Source organism: Pleurodeles waltl, chromosome 10, assembly GCF_031143425.1.
Source record: "Pleurodeles waltl isolate 20211129_DDA chromosome 10, aPleWal1.hap1.20221129, whole genome shotgun sequence".
In the NCBI taxonomy this organism is placed as follows: Eukaryota; Metazoa; Chordata; class Amphibia; order Caudata; family Salamandridae; genus Pleurodeles; species Pleurodeles waltl.
In genome coordinates, this window is record NC_090449.1 from 499,061,022 (window position 1) to 499,077,377 (window position 16,356).

At 49.1% G+C, this 16,356-nt stretch overlaps 1 protein-coding gene across 5 annotated transcripts in view; it reads left to right on the top strand.

Annotated features, from left to right (window-relative positions):
* The window catches only part of SMARCC1 (SWI/SNF related BAF chromatin remodeling complex subunit C1), an 845,345-nt gene that overhangs the window by 514,482 nt on the left and 314,507 nt on the right, over window positions 1-16,356 (top strand). The gene's annotated exons all lie outside the window — the stretch shown is intronic.

Consider the following 16,356-nt stretch of genomic DNA (forward strand, 5'->3'; position numbering starts at 1 on the left):
AAAAACAAGGAGTCGTCACTGGCCTGTCAGGACAGCCCCTAAGGTGTCCTGAGGTTACTCTAACTTTTAGAAATCCTCCATCTTGCAGATGGAGGATTCCCCCAATAGGATTAGGGATGTGCCCCCTCCCCTCAGGGAGGAGGCACAAAGAGGGCGTAGCCACCCTCAGGGCTAGTAGCCATTGGCTACTAACCCCCCAGACCTAAACACACCCCTAAATTCAGTATTTAGGGGCTCCCCAGAACCTAGGAACTCAGATTCCTGCAACCTAAGAAGAAGAGTACTGCTGAGCTGAAAAACCCTGCAGAGAAGACGGAGACACCAACTGCTTTGGCCCCAGCTCTACCGGCCTGTCTCCCCACTTCTAAAGACACTGCTCCAGCGACGCTTTCCACAGGGACCAGCGACCTCTGAAGCCTCAGAGGACTGCCCTGCATCTAGAAGGACCAAGAACTCCTGAGGACAGCGGCTCTGTTCACCAAAGACTGCAACTTTGCAACAAATAAGCAACTTTGAAACAACACGCGTTTCCCGCCGGAAGCATGAGACTTGGCACTCTGCACCCGACGCCCCCAGCTCGACTTGTGGAGAAGAATCACTTCAGGGAGGACTCCCCAGCGACTGCGAGACCGTGAGTAGCCAGAGTTGACCCCCCTGAGCCCCCACAGCGACGCCTGCAGAGGGAATCCAGAGGCTCCCCCTGACCGCGACTGCCTGCTTCTAAGAACCCGACGCCTGGTAAGGACACTGCACCCGCAGCCCCCAGGACCTGAAGGATCCGACCTCCAGCGCAGGAGTGACCCCCAAGTGGCCCTCTCCCTTGCCCAGGTGGTGGCTACCCCGAGGAGCCCCCCCCCTTCCCTGCATCGCTGAAGAGACCCCTTGGTCTCCCATTGCTTTCTATTGAAAACCCGACGCTTGTCTGCACACTGCACCCGGCCGGCCCGTGCCGCTGAGGGTGTACTTTTTGTGTGGACTTGTGTCCCCCCCTGGTGCCCTACAAAACCCCCCCTGGTCTGCCCTCCGAAGACGCGGGTACTTACCTGCTGGCAGACTGGAACCGGGGCACCCCCTTCTCCATTGAAGCCTATGCGTTTTGGTCACCACTTTGACCTCTGCACCTGACCGGCCCTGAGCTGCTGGTGTGGTAACTTTGGGGTTGCTCTGAACCCCCAACGGTGGGCTACCTTGGACCCAAACTTGAACCCCGTAGGTAGTTTACTTACCTGCAAAAACTAACAAACACTTACCTCCCCCAGGAACTGTTGAAAATTGCACTGTCTAGTTTTAAAATAGCTATATGTCATTTATGTGAAAACTCTATATGCTATTTTGCTAATTCAAAGTTCCTAAAGTACCTACCTGCAATACCTTTCATTTGAAGTATTACATGTAAATCTTGAACCTGTGGTTCTTAAAATAAACTAAGAAAATATATTTTTCTATACAAAAACCTATTGGGCTGGAATTGTCTCGGAGTGTGTGTTCCTCATTTATTGCTTTTGTGTGTACAACAAATGCTTGACACTACTCCTTTGATAAGCCTACTGCTCGACCACACTACCACAAAATAGAGCATTAGAATTATCTCTTTTTGCCACTATCTTACCTCTAAGGGGAACCCTTGGACTCTGTGCATACTATCCCTTACTTTGAAATAGTGCATACAGAGCAAACTTCCTACAGTGTGTTTTCACTTACTGCTTTTGTGTGTGCAACAAATGCTTAACACTACCCTCTGATAAGCCTAACACCTATTTCGATGGGAGAGGGCGTTGCCTCCCTTTCCCACAGGAAATCCTTTGTAGTGCCTTCCGCTGGTCGAGCTGGAGAAGGCACCCTCTGGGCTAGGAGGGCCTACCATGTGTGTGACTTACAGTGACCTGGTGCAGTGAACAGAAACTGAAAAGGGGCATGCACCTTTTCACTCAGGCTGCAATGGCGGCCTGCAGATATAGTTTGCATGGGCTCCCACAGGTAGCATAATACATGCTGCAGCCCATGGAAGACCCCTGGTGTACCAATGGCATGGGTACCTAAGTACCATACACTAGTGACTTACAGGGATACACCGATGGGCGAATTGTGAGGTGTAATGGGTAATATCAAGCAAATTTATAGCAGAGAGCACAATCACTGGGGTCCTGGTTGGCAGGATCCCAGTGAAAAAAGTCTGAACACATCGATAAAAAGGCAGAAAGTGGGGGTAACCATGCCAAAAAGAGTGACTTTCCTAAAGTACCAAAGTGGCCAAGAAGAGTGCGGTATCTAGATCTTCTGGGCAAGATCATATGTCCTCCTATCAGGCTGCCTCTTCCAGACGTTCTTCTATCTCAGCAACAGGGTGCAATTCTGCAACAGAGCCTGTACAACCTCCATTCTTTGAGGATGACACCTTGGCAGGCAGACATCCCTCCACCAAATCTGTATACCCCTGCCATTGGGACAGGTTTGTAGCTTGCTGAGCTACTTGTCAGATTGACTTCAATCCAAACTTTTCAGAAATGTTGCTTTTTGTGTTGTCCTTAGACCAGCAAGGACTTGTCGTGGGCAATGTTTAAGATACTTGTTTACTCTTTAAATTTTTCTGCAGTTGACAAATCACTTTGTTTAAATCACCTTATGTGATGCGTTTTCACCTTCTCCGTTCATTATGACTCCCTCGAACCTTAGTTTGGTTCTCTCTGTATTCCCTTTGAAAGGCTGGTTAGCTGCCAATTGTGGCTTTTTCTTGTCGCCATTACATCGGTGCAACAGGTGAGGGATGGACAGACCCTCATGATATACCCACCATATATTTCATTCTTCCCAGATAAACTGGTTTTGAGGACCTGAGCCTAATTTCTAACAAAAGTAGGGACTCATTTTCATGTCGGCCTAATAAATAACCTCCTGACTTTTGTTGCTCTGCAGCACCTCTCTAAAGAGGAGTAGAGACCTTATTGGCTGGTTCCAAAAAGACATGTTCGTTTTTGTATTGATTGTGCTAAGGAACATCATGTGGATGATTAGCTCTTCATTGGATTTGTGTCAGCAAAAAAAAGTCAAGGCAGTGCAAAAGAGGACCTTATTCCTGTTGTATCGATCCAAAATCTGTTATGCATTAGCCAAGAAACAACCCCTTGAAGGCTTGCAGTCTCTTTTCCATTTATTAGGGTCCCCAAGTGTAGAGCACGGCACACTATTCAAAGCCAGTTTGTGTTCTGCATCTAGGGGTGCGGACAGCCTGCAAAGCAACTGACAGTGTGTGTACGGGTGGCGTTAATATACAGCTCTTTTTGTTACTTCTGTAGCAGAACGTCGCCTCCTGGGCCGGACTGGGAACCCTAAGCAGTCCTGGCAATTTGTCAGACTGCACACATACGGTGCATAGTGAGTGCAGTGAGAGAGCCTGAACACTAAAAGGAGGGTTTGAGGAAAGTCTCCCCCTGAAGAAAATGTGGGCAAAAATACAGTGGTTCATTCTGCAACACATTTTCAATATATATTTAATTGAATTAGCTTTTAAAGCATAGTAAAAGACGACATTGCAGTGCAATAGGAATCCATAATCTTTATTGGGGCTCTTCACTAATTACCTCACAATCACTATCCAACAATGCCCTCATCTCTCCATAGCCCCTCTCTCACAAGTATTCCATTTGTTTTATAGCGCCTCTCATACCAGTCGGAGCACTTGACAGCACACACAAATTCGGAGACAAATAATCATGTATGTGTAAATCAGTGTGTAGGAAATGTTACATAAGACAAAGGGGAATGCAAGGTGTAGGATTCTTGTCATCCATACTGGAAGGCATTTGTTTTAAGAGTACGTGGTTTGGAGAAACACAAACTCAGGACTGAGAACGTTACACAGTGGTTAGGGTTGGTTTTACTGATAAGAATTTTTTTCTACCCCAAAAAATCTTTGATTTAGTAATATTAGGATAACAAAAGACAGACAAAAAAAACCACAGCTTTTTATCCTGTACCATGCAGTTGGCATGCTGCTCTTTGATGATATTTCATAGCTCATTGTACTCAGTGCACTGCACAATAATAAACGGGTCTCTGTGACAAAAGCAGTATCCACTGAGCTGTGCACTTACAATACTCTTCTGTGATATGCATGGTGCACATTGTTTGCAGCAGGCATATTAACCCTCTGTGCTAACTTAGATGAATCAAAACTATCGATAGACAAAACTCTCATCACTCTCCAGCAGGAACATTACTCACCAGAGTTAACTTGACACTTTTGTTTTGCCTGAAAAGTACTGTATATAAAAGGAACTATGCAGCAGGTGCTTTCAAAACTGCTGCACTGTTACAAAACTGTCCTGCCGTTAAAAAAAGAAAATCGGCCCCACCCCTTCCAGCCTTCCGGGGATTCGCCCTGTGCTCAGTACCGCCAGTCTAGCCTTTGATGTCTGTGTAAAACCATACAATGCCACCTACTGGAGAACAGGGTAAAGATTTTCCCGATCCAGTATGATTTCTGGAGAGTTTTTAGTGGGTGAGCAATCTGTAGTTACACTATCTAGCCACAGAGTTCACAAAGGCACCCACCCCATGTGGTCAGACACTTGTCTGAAATTGGCAGGCTGGCACAGACCGGTCAGTCCTACACTAGCAGTTTGGCTAACATACAGGGGGAATCTCTAAGTTATGCCCTCTGTGTGCATTTTTCAATAAATCCCACACTGGCATCAGTGTAGGTTTATTGTGCAGAGAAGTTTGATACCAAACTTCCCAGTATTCATTGAAGCTTTTATGGTGCTGTGGATTCGTAATGACAAACTCCCAGACCATACACTCAATATGGCTACCCTGCACTTACAGTGTCTAGGAATGGACTTAGACGCTGTAGGGGCATATTGCACATGCAGCTATGCCCTCGCCTGTGATATATTGCACTCTGCTTTAGGGTCTGAAAGGCCTGCTAAAGGGGAGACTACCTAGGCCACAGGCAGTGGGTTGTGAGCATGGCACCCTGAGAGGGGTGCCATGTCTACTTTGTCTTTTTTTCTCCCCACCCATACACACACAAGCTGCAAGTGTGAGTGAGGGGTCCCCTAGTCTTGCATAATACATGCTGCAGCCCTTAGAGACCTTCCCTGGCCACAGGACCATTGGTACCTTTTACAAGGGAGTTAACTGTGTGCTAGGGTTGTGTCAATTGTGGAAACAAAGGTACAGTTTTAGGGAAAGAACACTGGTGCTGGGGTCTGGTTAGCGGGGTCCCAGCACTCTTTCAAAGTTGGCATCACCACTAGGCAAAAAGTGAGGGATTACCATGCCGAAAGTGGCACTTTCCTACAGCAAGTCATCCTGTTGGTAGGGTTATGGAACACCCTTGCGAGAGCAGGGTTCATTCCTGGCTGCTGGAGAGAAAAGGCTCTCACCCTTGGGCGTCAGAAACCTGTCTGTTGTTGGCAGACTGGTGGAAACCAGTCAGCCCACCAGCAGTTAGTAGGTTTTTGTGGGGCATCTCTGTGGTGCCCTCTGGGTGCATGTAGTAATAAATCCATCACTGGAATCAATGAGGGTTTATTAATGCTTGATGTTTGATACCAAACATCCCTAGTTTCAGTGAAGCCTTCATATAGCTGGTAAACCCATATTGACTAGTGTCCAGCACATGTACTTAAAATGGCTTCCCTCTTCACTTACTATGTGTAACAATCGACGAAAGATATAGCAGGGGCATATCTACTCATTGGGAGATGTCCTCACCACCCGTAATATAATGCACCATACCTTAGGGCTGTAAGGCTGGCTGCAGGGGTGACTTAGAAATATTATAGGCAGTGTTAGAGGACATGGCACACAAGTGTGGGCCACATCGTGTTTTCACTTTTAGGAGCACCTTGTCACGCAGCTGGCAGTGGCAGTCTGCATGAGTTTGCTCTGGGTTCCTTAGAGTGGCACAAGTTATACTTCAACTCTTAGGGACCCTCTTTAGTACCTATGCCCTAAGTATCATAGGTTCCACTTACTGGGGACTTACAAAGCTGCTAAAGGCCTTGTCATTTGGGGATGCAGTGATCTTGTTTTCGGGGAAGGAACTCTGGCACTGGGGACTTGGTTAGCAGGAACACAGTGCACTTCTATCAAAGTTGCATCAAAACACAGGCAATAAGTGGGGGATTTCTGCAACGAGAACCCAGTTTCCTTTACAGGGTCCTAGGTCCACACACCAGTGGTCAGTTTACTTTGTGGCTCTGTGCTCATGATGTGGAATTCTGTGGAAAAAAAGGTGATGGCAGCATCCTGGGGGTGACTCCTTGATGGGCACCGTGGACGTGTCACTTCCAGCATGGACGGCGCCACACACAGGCAAATGACGCCACTTACTGACGTGCAGGTGTACTACTTACGAAAAATCTCCGGATCCAGTTTTGGTGCCTTTTAATAATTCAAAGGTGAAGAATGTGTAGCTAGAATGAATCTCTACCAGATAAAGTGTTACCAAAGGTAAGTAACTTCTTTACACCAAAAGTATAAGTGAAATCTATCACATGAGACCCAGTAATCCAGACAGTGATATACACAATCCAGGGATACTGCTCATTGAGTTACATGATCCTAAGTAACAGTTGAGTAGCAATCATAATCTTAGATCAGCAGCCACAACATTTTTTAAATAGAAGCATAGTGCATTTTAAAGTACGTTAATGACTCATGAGCAAGGTGAGACGTAGAAGAGTAAAGTTGCAATTATACAGCAGTTGTTCTTTGAAACTTCCTACATTGAAGACAGTTTTTCTCATCGCCATCCTATCGACTAGACTTTGCGGGCTCTTTCTGTCAACACAACATGTTTTCTGGTAAGTTGCAGTGAAAGACTCCAGCTTTCTTCTAACTGAATGTTGTCACTATATTTCACTTCTGTCAGACTTTCAGCCTTTTGGCATTCTTTGCTCTACATCTGGAAGAGAGACTCAATTGTTTGGACCCTAAAGGGCACTGATCTTTTAAATAGGTTGCACCAAAGAACAAAGGTGCATGACACCACCTTGTTAGGTATTGCTGTGGTATCTAATCATTAGGTGAGGAATGTGAGGTTTGAAATATCCATCAGAAAAATGTTTGTTTCAGAGGTGCCCCATCTAACTCAAGCTCCATTCTCCTGGACTTCGTAATTGCGAGGAGGCCATTTTACCCATGTACTGAACACAGTTTTGTCCAGCTACATAATGGTAACTCCGAACCTGGGCATGTTTGATATCAAACATTTCTGATGGATACAACTACCTGTGGATTCCTCACCTAATGAATACTCCCATGGCGCCAGCATTCGACGGAAATCTTCTTACTTGTCTCTGCACGTCGACGAGGACGTCACTCTAGCCCACGCGACGCCGTCTGACGTCATACAGGCAATAAGAGGTCCTCGACGACGTGCCGACGTCAGTTCCCTTTTTTCCGTGCATTCGAAACGGTTATCTTCGAGGGAGCAACTGTTACTTTTGTAGTTACAGTGTATTTTTGCTGCGTAGTCTTTCGCTGTGGTAATAATGTCGCAGAGAAAGTCTGGATTCAAGCCTTGTCGTGAGTGTGGAGGCAAGATGTCAGTGACGGATCCTCATTCCGATTGCCTTTGGTGTTTGAGCTCCGACCACGACGTCTCGACTTGTGATTCATGCCAGCACATGAATCCAAAGGCCCTCAAGGAACGTGAGGCGAAGCGGTTTATGGCGAAATCGAAGGAGAAGCATCACAAGAAGTCTTCTTCACCAAGACATCGGCGTCATCGAGACTCCCGGCGCCGTAGAGAATCTCGGCGTCATTCAAAGGAGACTCGTTCCAGGTCTTCGGATCGGCGCCGAAGGACATGGGAGATCAGTCCCACGGTTACGCCGCATCCTTCGACGCCGTTGCCCTCTCCGGCGTCTCCAACTTCACCTGGACAGGCGTCGGTGATTGAGGTATTGGAGCCTCAGGTGTTTTCTCCGGCGTTGCAGACGTCGAGGCCGGCGTCGGGGTCGCCTCCGAGACAGGCACCCCAGTATCCGGCTTTTCCCACCCCTGGAGCCGATAGTTCCGCATTCTTGAATGCGATGTATGCCATCTTCCAACAGATGGCTCCAGGGGGTGCTCCGGCTGGGCCTTTGGCCTTTTCATTGGGTGATCCTGCGCCTCTTCGGCCGGCACCCTTTATGCCCTTTCTCCCTTTTGGGAACGTGGGCTCGGCGCCAGTGTCTGCACCGGTGGCCGCTCCGGTGGCTTCAGAGGGATTGGCCCCGGGGATTTCCATCCCGTCGACGTCGGGATTTCGGCCTGTGACTCCGGTGGGTCCATCTGCTTCGACTGCTCTTTCGTCGGCGCCGAAGTTACCTGTGGCGCCGGACGCGGCGTCGGTGGCTTCTGAAGATCGGCGCCGATCTTCGACTTCGGCGGAGGCATTGTCGACTCCACGTATTGAACAACGGCTTCATTCGAGGAGACGTGCTCTCTGTGTATTAGAGGAGCAGGAGTACCAACGAGCCCTGGAGGAAGGAGAGCTAGAGGACTCGGGTGATGGGCTGCGTGGTCTGGAGTCGGCCAGTGGGCTGGACACTTCCCCTGAGTGGGATCTTTCGTCCCCGGGAGAATATACTGAGGAGGCTGCTTCCTTTCACGCAGTGGTACGGAAGGCAGCTAGTTTTTTGGACCTGCCTTTGCCGGTGGTGGAGGCTAAACAAAACCTTCTAACAGAGGTGCTACATCCGGCCTCAGCTGCGGCGGAGCCTCTTTTGCCATTTAATGACGCTCTGCTGGATCCGGTGTTAGAGGTGTGGAAAAGGCCGGCATCTTCCCCAGCAGTTCACAGAGCCGTGGCCAGGAGGTATCGGGCGGCTCCGACTGACCCTGGTTTTCTGTCTAGGCACCCTACGCCGGAGAGCTTGGTGGTGCAGGCCTCCTGTTCATCCAAGTCAGCGCCTGGTTCTTTCCCGACGGTGCCTGGGGACAGAGATTCAAAGAAACTAGAGGCGCAGTCCAAGAAGATTTTTTCGTCCTGCAGTCTGGCGTTGAAGGCCACCAACGCAACCTGTATCCTGGGGAGGTATATTCATGCTCTGATGGATGACATTTCCTCATCATTTACAGAGCTTCCCCAGGGTCTTTTGGATGTTGTTTCAAATGCCCAGGCTGCTGCGACCCAGATTATCCAGACGGGACTGGATACGACCGACTCGGTAGCCAGAGCAATGGGCACAACTGTGGTGGCAAGGAGGCAGGCCTGGCTCCGTAACTCGGGCTTTTCTGCGGATGTACAGTCCACATTGTTGGATCTCCCGTTTGATGGGGACAAACTGTTTGGAGCCAAGGCTGATTCGGCCTTGGAACGTTTTAAGGAGAGCAGGGCCACGGCTAAGTCGTTAGGGCTCCAAGCTCCTTCTTCCACGGCCTCTTCCAGATTTTTCAGGAGGTTTCGTGGATTTGGGCGTGGCTCTTCCTCCTCTTCCTTTCGGGGAAGATATCAGCAACCTGCCTCTTCCCATCCCTATAGATCTTTTAGAGGGAGAGGTAGGGTCCGCACCAGAGGAGCCTCTCAGCAGCACTCTGCCTCTTCCTCATCCTCTGGCGGGGTGCAGCAGGGGAAGCAGCCTTAGGCTTCCACCATTTCCCACTCACTCCTCTCCTGTAGGGGGAAGATTACAGCATTTTCTCACCAAATGGAAGACTGTTACAACGGACACTTGGGTTCTCAGTATTGTGGGAAAAGGCTACACCCTTCCCTTTCGGGAGTTCCCGCCCCTCATCCCGCCCCGCCCTTCTTATTGTTCAGAAGAACACCTCCTGTTGCTAGAACAGGAGGTACAAGCCCTCCTTTCAAAGGGCACGGTGGAGTTGGTCCCAGAGCAGGAAAGGGGTCGAGGATGTTACTCAAGGTATTTCCTGATTCCCAAGAAGGATGGTCGTTTGAGACCAATCCTGGACCTGAGGATCTTGAATTGGTTCCTCAAGCAGGAAAAGTTCAAGATGCTGACCCTAGCACAGGTGCTTTTGGCGTTGAACAAGGAAGACTGGATGGTGTCTGTCGACTTGCAGGATGCTTACTTTCATATCCCGATACTCAAGTCACACAGGAAGTATCTCCGGTTTGTGGTGGGATCGCAGCACTATCAGTTTGCGGTCCTTCCGTTTGGTCTTACTTCAGCACCTCGAGTCTTCACGAAGGTGATGTCGGTGGTTGCGGCAGAACTCAGAAGGAAGGGGATAGCAGTATTCCCTTACTTGGACGACTGGTTGATCAAAGCCAAGTCCCCGGAGCTTGTGTCGCATCATCTGCAGTCAACAACCCAGTTGTTGTTCGACCTGGGTTTTTCGGTGAACGAACCCAAATCTCACCTAGAGCCCTCTCAGCGCCTCCTGTTCATAGGGGCAGTACTGGATACAACATTGGGTCGGGCCTTTCCTCCGCCTCAGCGGATTCAAGATATTCAGGATTTGGTTCCAATGTTTCGAAATGGAGCGGTAGTTCCAGTCCTCAAGGTCCTTCGTCTGCTCGGTCTGTTTGCCTCCTGCATTCTGTTGGTCACGCATGCTCGCTGGCACATGAGGGCTCTTCAGTGGTGCCTCCGAAGGCAGTGGTCTCAACACAAAGGGGATCTAGAGAGTGCTGTCAAGATCTCCAGAGATGCTGCTGTGGATTTGAAGTGGTGGATTGCAAGCAACAGTCTTTCACAAGGAAAGCCGTTCCAGCAGTCGCCACCAGTGGCCACAGTCATAACGGATGCTTCCACTCTAGGGTGGGGAGCTCATCTGGGGGATCTGGAGATCAAAGGTCTTTGGTCTCCAGAGGAACAGATGTTTCACATCAATCTGTTAGAGTTACGGGCTGTACGTCTGGCTCTCAAGGCCTTCCTCCCTTCCCTTCGTGGTCAGTCGGTACAGGTCCTAACGGACAATACTACCACGATGTGGTACATAAACAAGCAGGGAGGAGTGGGGTCGTACCTTCTCTGCAGAGAAGCTCTTCGACTATGGTCCTGGGCAAAGGACCATCAGATTTGCTTGATAGCAAACCATCTGGCCGGAGTCTTGAACGTGCGTGCGGACAGTCTCAGTCGCCAATTCTCGGCAGACCACGAGTGGCGTCTCCATCCAGATCAAGTCCGTTTAATCTTCCAGAGGTGGGGGTTTCCTCGGGTAGATCTGTTTGCCACTCGAGAGAACGCGCATTGTCCGTTATTCTGCAGCCTCCAGTATCCGATGCAGGGAGCGTTGGGGGACGCGTTTCAAATAACCTGGTGCGGCCAGTTGCTTTACGCGTTTCCTCCCATACCCTTGATTCCTCGAGTATTGAGGAAGATTCGCCAGGACCGGGCTCTAGTCATCCTAATAGCTCCGGATTGGCCAAGGAGGGTATGGTACTCCGACCTTCTCCAACTCTCAATGTGCCCTCCGCTCCGTCTCCCTTTCAGGGCAGACCTCCTCTCGCAGTCGCAGGGGCAGGTTTTACACCCCAACCTCCAGAGTCTGCACCTACATGCCTGGAGTTTGAACGGGGCAACCTGAGTTCCTTCTCTCTCCCGCCTGAGGTAGTGGATGTTATATTAGCGGCCAGGCGACACTCCACTAAATCTATCTACGCTAATAGATGGTCTAGATTTGTTGCGTGGTGTGGAGAGAGGCAGATTGATCCTTTGCATGCTCATCTATCGGACGTTTTGTCTTTTGCTCTGTCTCTAGCGCAGAAAGGTTGTGCAGTGGCTACCATTAAGGGTTATTTATCGGCCTTGTCAGCCTTCATATGTCTTCCAGACCAACCATCTTTATTTAAATCCCCTATTGTTATCAGATTCTTGAAAGGTCTTCTAAATGAATATCCTCCAAAGCCATTCGTTATGCCGCAATGGGATTTATCCTTGGTCCTGACTTTCCTTATGGGGCCCCCTTTTGAACCTATGCATTCTTGCCCCTTAAGGTATTTGGTTTTAAAAACAGTCTTCCTGATAGCTATAACATCAGCAAGGAGAGTGAGTGAGTTGCAGGCCTTATCAGTAAAGCCCCCTTATACAACTTTTTATGGGGATAAGGTGGTGTTGAGGACCAAGGCTGCTTTCCTCCCGAAGGTTGTTTCACCTTTCCATTTGGCTCAGGCAATTACTTTGTCCACGTTCTATCCTCCGCCTCATCCTTCCAAAGAGGAAGAAAGGCTGCACCGTCTGGACCCAAAGAGGGCGTTGAGCTTCTTTATTGATAGAACAAAGGATTTCAGGCTGGAGGATCAGCTGTTTATTGGATACGTGGGCAAGAGGAGAGGAAAGGCAGTCCACAAGAGAACACTATCCAGGTGGGTTGTTCTTTGCATTAAAATCTGTTACTCTTTGGCAAAGAAGGATCCTCCTGAGGGCATTAGAGCTCATTCCACCAGAGCTAAGTCGGCCACTTCGGCCTTGGCCAGAGGTGTTCCTGTGGTCGACATCTGCAAGGCCGCAACTTGGTCGTCCCTTCACACTTTTGCAAAACATTACTGTTTGGATTCTGAGGTTAGGAGGGACGGCCATTTTGCACGGTCAGTGCTGCAGGATTTCTTGGTTTGACCATTTAGGCACCCACCGCCGGGCGTGGTACTGCTTTGGGACTCTATTCATTAGGTGAGGAATCCACAGGTAGTTGTATCCATCAGAAGAACGAGTTACTTACCTTCGGTAACGACTTTTCTGGTGGATACATTAGCTACCTGTGGATTCCTCACGGTCCCACCCGCCTCCCCGTTGCCTTTCTGGTCTTACCAAGTAATCCTTGAGTACGCTCCTCTTGGTCTTTGAGGGTGCAATAGATGTTGTATATATTATATTTATATATATGTATATATGTATATATCTTTGTGTATATACTTGATGTGTATATATATTTTTTTTAAAGAGAGAGTTATATATATATATATATATATATATATATATATATATATATATATATATGATTTACAGTTATTCATGCAATGTTGTGTATTTTTACAATGTAATGGGATGTTGCCTTGTTCTTTCATTGCATTGCCTGGTTGTTCTCATGCACGTAAAAAATGATTGGTACTGACGTCGGCACGTCGTCGAGGACCTCTTATTGCCTGTATGACGTCAGACGGCGTCGAGTGGGCTAGAGTGACGTCCTCGTCGACGTGCAGAGACTAGTAAGAAGATTTCCGTCGAATGCTGGCGCCATGGGAGTATTCATTAGGTGAGGAATCCACAGGTAGCTAATGTATCCACCAGAAAAGTCGTTACCGAAGGTAAGTAACTCGTTGTAAGGAAATGCCTCCTTGGCATGGTTGCCCCCTGACTTTTTGCCTTTGCTGATGCTATGTTTACAATTGAAAGTGTGCTGAGGCCTGCTAACCAGGCCCCAGCACCAGTGTTCTTTCCCTAACCTGTACTTTTGTATCCACAATTGGCAGACCCTGGCATCCAGATAAGTCCCTTGTAACTGGTACTTCTAGTACCAAGGGCCCTGATGCCAAGGAAGGTCTCTAAGGGCTGCAGCATGTCTTATGCCACCCTGGAGACCTCTCACTCAGCACAGACACACTGCTTGCCAGCTTGTGTGTGCTAGTGAGGACAAAACGAGTAAGTCGACATGGCACTCCCCTCAGGGTGCCATGCCAGCCTCTCACTGCCTATGCAGTATAGGTAAGACACCCCTCTAGCAGGCCTTACAGCCCTAAGGCAGGGTGCACTATACCATAGGTGAGGGTACCAGTGCATGAGCATGGTACCCCTACAGTGTCTAAACAAAACCTTAGACATTGTAAGTACAGGGTAGCCATAAGAGTATATGGTCTGGGAGTCTGTCAAACACGAACTCCACAGCACCATAATGGCTACACTGAAAACTGGGAAGTTTGGTATCAAACTTCTCAGCACAATAAATGCACACTGATGCCAGTGTACATTTTATTGCAAAATACACCCCAGAGGGCACCTTAGAGGTGCCCCCTGAAACTTAACCGACTGTCTGTGTAGGCTGACTAGTTCCAGCAGCCTGCCACACCAGAGACATGTTGCTGGCCCCATGGGGAGAGTGCCTTTGTCACTCTGAGGCCAGTAACAAAGCCTGCACTGGGTGGAGATGCTAACACCTCCCCCAGGCAGGAGCTGTGACACCTGGCGGTGAGCCTCAAAGGCTCACCCCTTTGTCACAGCCCAGCAGGGCACTCCAGCTTAGTGGAGTTGCCCGCCCCCTCCGGCCACGGCCCCCACTTTTGGCGGCAAGGCTGGAGGGAACAAAGAAAGCAACAAGGAGGAGTCACTGGCCAGTCAGGACAGCCCCTAAGGTGTCCTGAGCTGAAGTGACTCTAACTTTTAGAAATCCTCCATCTTGCAGATGGAGGATTCCCCCAATAGGGTTAGGATTGTGACCCCCTCCCCTTGGGAGGAGGCACAAAGAGGGTGTACCCACCCTCAGGGCTAGTAGCCATTGGCTACTAACCCCCCAGACCTAAACACGCCCTTAAATTTAGTATTTAAGGGCTACCCTGAACCCTAGAAAATCAGATTCCTGCAACTACAAGAAGAAGGACTGCCTAGCTGAAAACCCCTGCAGAGGAAGACCAGAAGACGACAACTGCCTTGGCTCCAGAAACTCACCGGCCTGTCTCCTGCCTTCCAAAGATCCTGCTCCAGCGACGCCTTCCAAAGGGACCAGCGACCTCGACATCCTCTGAGGACTGCCCCTGCTTCGAAAAGACAAGAAACTCCCGAGGACAGCGGACCTGCTCCAAGAAAAGCTGCACTTTGTTTCCAGCAGCTTTAAAGAACCCTGCAAGCTCCCCGCAAGAAGCGTGAGACTTGCAACACTGCACCCGGCGACCCCGACTCGGCTGGTGGAGATCCAACACCTCAGGAGGGACCCCAGGACTACTCTGATACTGTGAGTACCAAAACCTGTCCCCTCTGAGCCCCCACAGCGCCGCCTGCAGAGGGAATCCCGAGGCTTCCCCTGACCGCGACTCTTTGAATCCAAAGTCCCGACGCCTGGGAGAGACCCTGCACCCGCAGCCCCCAGGACCTGAAGGACCGGACTTTCACTGGAGAAGTGACCCCCAGGAGCCCCTCTCCCTTGCCCAAGTGGAGGTTTCCCCGAGGAACCCCCCCCTTGCCTGCCTGCAGCGCTGAAGAGACCCCGAGATCTCTCATAGACTAACATTGCGAACCCGACGCCTGTTTCTACACTGCACCCGGCCGCCCCGCGCTGCTGAGGGTGAAATTTCTGTGTGGACTTGTGTCCCCCCCGGTGCCCTACAAAACCCCCCCTGGTCTGCCCTCCGAAGACGCGGGTACTTACCTGCAAGCAGACCGGAACCGGGGCACCCCCTTCTCTCCATTCTAGCCTATGTGTTTTGGGCACCACTTTGAACTCTGCACCTGACCGGCCCTGAGCTGCTGGTGTGGTGACTTTGGGGTTGCTCTGAACCCCCAACGGTGGGCTACCTTGGACCAAGAACTAAGCCCTGTAAGTGTCTTACTTACCTGGTTAACCTAACAAATACTTACCTCCCCTAGGAACTGTGAAAATTGCACTAAGTGTCCACTTTTAAAACAGCTATTTGTGAATAACTTGAAAAGTATACATGCAATTTTGATGATTTGAAGTTCCTAAAGTACTTACCTGCAATACCTTTCGAATGAGATATTACATGTAGAATTTGAACCTGTGGTTCTTAAAATAAACTAAGAAAAGATATTTTTCTATAACAAAACCTATTGGCTGGATTTGTCTCTGAGTGTGTGTACCTCATTTATTGTCTATGTGTATGTACAACAAATGCTTAACACTACTCCTTGGATAAGCCTACTGCTCGACCACACTACCACAAAATAGAGCATTAGTATTATCTCTTTTTACCACTATTTTACCTCTAAGGGGAACCCTTGGACTCTGTGCATGCTATTCCTTACTTTGAAATAGCACATACAGAGCCAACTTCCTACACTCGTTCGTCGGAATCATACCCCAATCTGTTGCCAGTATTGGTTGTATGATCCCATGCACTCTAGGGCTCCTTAGAGGACACCCAGCATTTTTCCTACCAGTCCTCTGGGGTGTTCCGGGCAGCCTGCGCTGCTGCCACCCCACAGACAGGTTTATGCCCTCGTGCTGCTTAGCCTGCTCAAGCTGAGGAAGGCAAAACAAAGGATTTCCTTTGGGAGAGGGAGGCAAATACCTTTTTGGGTTCCTAGTTCCTCTGTACAGATCCCACTTCCTTAAGTGGGGGGACTGCCTTTCACATTCCATTTAGTATATGGTTTGGTCTCCCCCTAGGGCTTTCACAAGTTTCTAATATTTTACTGTTTGGTATTGCTTTCTATGCTTATCACGGACTTCTAATGTGTATATAATATTGTTTACTCACCTCCTAGTGGAGTATTGCCTATAAAGTAT